Raw genomic sequence first — 5579 nt, 5'->3', positions numbered from 1 at the left:
TTGCACAACCTTTTGAGGCAATCACTGCAATTAAACGATTTCTGTATTTGTCAATGAGCGTTCTGCAGCTGTCAACAGGTATTTTGGCCCACTCCTCATGAGCAAACAGCTCCAGTTGTCTCAGGTTTGATGGGTGTCTTCTCCAAATGGCATGTTTCAGCTCCTTCCACATATGTTCAATGGGATTCAGATCTGGGCTCATAGAAGGCCACTTTAGAATAGTCCAACGCTTTTCTCTCAGCCATTCTTGGGTGTTTTTGGCTGTGTGTTTTGGATCGTTGTCCTGTTGGAAGACCCATGACCTGCGACTGAGACCAAGCTTTCTGACACTAGGCAGCACATTTCTCTCCAGAATGCCTTGATAGTCTTCAGATTTCATCGTACCTTGCACACTTTCAAGACACCCTGTGCCAGATGCAGCAAAGCAGCCCCAAAACATTACTGAGCCTCCTCCATGTTTCACCGTAGGGACAGTGTTCTTTTCTTCGTATGCTTGGTTTTTGAGTCTATGAACATAGAGTTGATGTGCCTTACCAAAAAGCTCCAGTTTGGTCTCATCTGTCCAAAGGACATTCTCCCAGAAGCTTTGTGGCTTGTCAACATGCATTTTAGCAAATTCCAGTCTGGCTTTTTTATGAGTTTTTTTCAGCAGTGGTGTCCTCCTTGGTCGTCTCCCATGAAGTCCACTTTGGCTCAAACAACGACGAATGGTGCAATCTGACACTGGTGTACCTTGGCCTTGGAGTTCACCTTTAATTTCTTTGGAGGTTGCTCTGGGCTCTTTGGATACAATTCCAACGATCCGTCTCTTCAATTTGTCATCAATTTTCCTCTTGCGGCCACGTCCAGGGAGGTTGGCTACTGTCCCGTGGGTCTTGAACTTCTGAATAATATGAGCCACTGTTGTCACAGGAACTTCAAGCTGTTTAGAGATGGTCTTATAGCCTTTACCTTTAAGATGTTTGTCTATAATTTTTTTTCGGATGTCCTGGGACAATTCTCTCCTTCGCTTTCTGTTGTCCATGTTCAGTGTGGTACACACCTTTTCACCAAACAGCAGGGTGACTACTTGTCTCCCTTTAAATAGGCAGACTGACTGATTATGAGTTTGGAAACACCTGTGATGTCAATTAAATGACACACCTGAGTTAATCATGTCACTCTGGTCAAATAGTTTTCAATCTTTGATAGAGGTACCATCATTTTTGTCCAGGCCTGTTTCATTAGTTTGTTTTTTTTAAAAATAATTATGTTAATCAACAATTCAAAAGTAATGGCTGTTTTTGATTATTTAATTTTCAATAAATTTTTATTTATTGTTACTTTTGTGAGTTTCAAGTGATTTCAGTGAGAATTGTGGGTTTTTCCTTCTTTAACTGAGGGGTACCAACAATTTTGTCCACGTGTGTAAACTGAAGAACACTCTCGGCTATGCAAATATATCTATATATATATATTTTTTAAAATTTTATTCTTGTCATTTATTATGTGTAGGTATGTGTATATGTATATGTATATGTATATATATATATATATGTGTATGTGTATATATGTTTATATATGTATGTGTAGCTCCTTTACATTTTTCAATTTGGATATTTTAATTGCTGCGCAGTGTGTGCCTTTCCACCGGTTATGCCTATGTGTTTTAATAGGTGTGTGTTCTGAATATCTCTGTTGTTGAGTTTTATCTCATATGTGCAATTAAGTTTTTTTATGTTCTGGAGATGTGCACGGTGCTCCGTGGTAGCTGTTTTTTTCTCTTAGTGTGGAGTTTGGCTTGCTCTGTTGCCCGGCAGCCTCCTTGTTAGCCTATGGGTTGACCCGCTTAGGTTTTAGAGTGGGTTTGGGTTCTTTGTCGATTTTATGTGTTTTTTTGTCTTTGTTTTTTTTATTTTTTTTTGTCATTTGATGTTCTGCCAGCCTTTTGTACTCTACATGTCTTTCATAACTTTTCGTCTCTGTACATAGACATATCATACAAATATTTAGGTCAGTGATGAGTCATATAACTTTTACTACCTGGAACTGTAGGGGTATGGGTAAGGCTCTCAAACGAGGTAAAGTTTTCTCACATTTAAAGTCCCTGTCCTCTGATATTATTTTTTACAGGAGACCCATATTCACCCTTCTGAGCAGAGGCGTTTAAGATCTGTATGGATCTCTCAGGTGTATCAGTCCACCTTTTCTTCTAAGGCGAGGGGAGTTGCCATTCTTGTGCGGAGGTCCATTCCTTTTGTATTTAAAACTCAGATTACTGATCCCTGTGGGAGGTACATTTTGGTTACGGGTTTGGTCAATTCAGTACCTTTAGTTCTCTTAAATATTTATGCCCCCAATTTTGATAGCCCTGATTTTTTCTGCAAAATATTCAACCTTGTTATGACTTATGATAATCATAATATAATTATTGGTGGTGATCTTAACTGTTATTTTGACCCGCTTTTGGATAGGTCCTCCTCGTCCGCTGCCTCGTTGTTGAAATCTGTTCCTGTTCTTAATGATCTCACGAAATCCCTAGACTTGGTTGACATTTGGAGGCATCTGCACCCCTTAGAGAGACAATACTCTTTTTTTCCCCCTGTGCATGGTACTTTCACTAGGATTGATCACCTGCTAGTTGACTCTAGACTTATTTCAAGTGTCATAAGCTCGACTTATCATAGTATCTTGGTTTCGGATCATGCACCTCTCACATTAGTTATTGATTTTAATCTTCACGCCCCCCAATACAGTTGGAAATTTAATCCTTCTTTATATTTAGATGACACTTTTTGTGATTACATATCAGCCAAGATTGCAGATTTTCTTCTCACTAACGATAATGGTGCTGTCTCAGATTCTATTCTATGGGAGTCCTTTAAAGTAGTTATAAGAGGACATATCATCTCCTACCAGTCGTCTCGTAAAAGGGCTAGGCGTTCGCATCTCATTGATATGGAGATGAAACTAGCTAAATTGGAAGAGGAATATCGAAACTCAGGATCTGAGGACACTCTTAGTACTATTCTGAAAGTGAAGTATGATTACAACCATATTCTTGGCGAACAGGTTGCGAATTATATCCGTAAATTAAAACAGAAGCATTTTGAACTGGGTGAGAAGGCGGATAGGTTGCTTGCTAGGCAACTTAAGGGCATCCAAGCTGATAGGGCAATACATAAGATTTTTTCATCCACCGGTCAACTATTAACTGATCATAAGCGAATTAATGACGCATTTTTAAATTTTTATAGACATTTATACACCTCTAGATCTAACGCTACTGATACAGACTTTGCAAATTTTTTTAACACTTTAGACATTCCTGTCCTTTCTCAGTCTGCGAGGCTGGCTCTGGACTCTGACTTCACACTGCTTGAGATTAGAAGTGCTATTTGTTCTTTTCCCAGCAGTAAAGCATGTGGCCCAGACGGTTTTGGGATAGAATTCTATAAGACTCATATTGATAGTGTCGCACCCCTTTTGCTTCGGATGATCAATTGCTCAGTGAAAAATGGTACCTTCCCTTACTCTCTTTATGATGCCCATATTTGTGTCATTTTGAAACAGGACAGAGATGAAACAAGGGTTTCATCGTATCGCCCCCTTAGTCTTCTTAATTCAGACCAAAAAATTATAGCAAAAGTCCTGGCATCAATCGCTTGAGCAAATTTATTGGTACTTTAATACATCCTGATCAATCAGGTTTTATTCCGGACAGATTTTCCTTTTCAAATACGAGAAGTTTGCTAAACCTGATGTACACAACAAATCTACCTTACTCTGCTGTTATTTCACTGGATGCTCAGCAGGCCTTTGACCAGGTAGAATGGAGGTACATGTTTGCTGCGCTTGATAAATTTGGTTTTGGGTCGAGATTTATGAATCTCTTAAAGATGCTTTATGCCAATCCCCGATCCTCTGTGCTAACTAATCATGACAGGTCCCCTCCATTCCTGTTGTACCGTGGCACAAGGCAGGGCTGCTGTCTCTCTCCTATGCTTTTCGCATTAGCTCTCGAACCTTTGGCCATAGCCATCAGAGCAAACCCCCAGATCTCTGGCATTAGATGTGGCACTTCTGAATGCACCATCGTTCTGTATGCAGATGATGTCATTTTGACTCTTTCAGATGTAAAGACTTCTCTTGCACCCCTTCTTAATCTGATAGATGGCTTTGGGCGACTCTCTGGGTTCACTATAAATTGGGAGAAATCTGTGTTTATGCCTTTAGCTGATGGCCTTGACCCTAGTTTTCTTTTTAATTTGCCTTTTAGAGTTGCTCATTATCAATTATCTTATTTGGGGATTGTTGTCCCCAGAAACCCTAAATTTGTTTTTAAAATGAACTATCTGAACTTGATCGGTAAGCTCAAGCGTTTGATAGACAAATGGAAACTTCTCCCTCTCTCAATGATTGGACGTATCAACATTATCAAAATGGTCGTGCTCCCTAAATTCACATATCTTTTTCAGCATGTGCCCATCTTCCTTACTTCCTCCTTTTTTAAGATGTTGGACTCTATTATCATGCCCTTTATCTGGGCCTCCAAACCCCCTCGTATATCAAGGGCCCACCTACAGAAGCCGACAGAGGATGGTGGCCTGGGTCTTCCTGTCTTTCGACATTACTATTGGGCCTGTAACGCCAGAGCTTGGCTTTTCTGGAATCAATCCTCGGTGGGTGGAGAGGTGTACAGGCCCGGCCCTAGATGGCCTGAGATTGAGCTTAGTAATGCTCTATCACTTACAGGTGCCTCACTGTCAGCTATTTTATTTTCAACACCTGATTTCAAAATGAAATCCCTGCGCAACAATTTTGTGCTCTACAACTCAATCAAGATTTTGAAACAAATTAAGGGAATCCTGAGGCTCCCAATAATTTCTATACATGCTCCCATATATCAGAACCCTTGTTTTAAGCCGGGATTAATGGGTGCAGTTTTCAAGCGGTGGGCGAATGTTGGTTTAATTTCTATCAGGGATCTGTACGTTGATAATCATTCAGCCTCTTTTTCTGAACTTCAAGAAAAGTTCAAACTCCCTGCTAGTCAATTTTTTCACTATTTGCAAATTAGGAATTTTGTTAGGCAGTCATTTCCCCGCTTAGAGGTGGCTCCAATAAAACATGTTTTTTATGACATTATGACCAAACCTCCCACCTCTAAACATTTGATCTCTCAATTGGTCAGCCTCTTTTCTGTGGCAACCCCCTCTCTCCATATAAAGGAGGCATGGAATGAAGACACCGGGGAAGTAATCTCTAATGATCTTTGGGCAAAAGTGTTATATAGGATAAAAACTTGCTCTATTAATGCTCGACTTCAGCTTATTCAGTTTAAAGTAGTTCATAGGTTGCACTACTCTAAGAAAAGACTGAACAAAATATTTCCTGCTGTTTCTCCCATTTGTGATAAATGCAATTCGGCAGAGGGTACTCTTGCACATCTTTTCTGGTCCTGCTCTAAGCTCACATGTTTTTGGTTTGACATTTTTCAATTGTATAGCACTGTTTATGATAGACAACTGGCTCCTGACTGTCTTTTAGCAATACTGGGCTGTTCTAATGTCTCTCTGACTTTTCCTTCTGCTTTACAA

Source organism: Acanthochromis polyacanthus, chromosome 6 (assembly GCF_021347895.1).
Source record: "Acanthochromis polyacanthus isolate Apoly-LR-REF ecotype Palm Island chromosome 6, KAUST_Apoly_ChrSc, whole genome shotgun sequence".
In the NCBI taxonomy this organism is placed as follows: Eukaryota; Metazoa; Chordata; class Actinopteri; family Pomacentridae; genus Acanthochromis; species Acanthochromis polyacanthus.
This window is presented reverse-complemented; position numbering follows the sequence as displayed.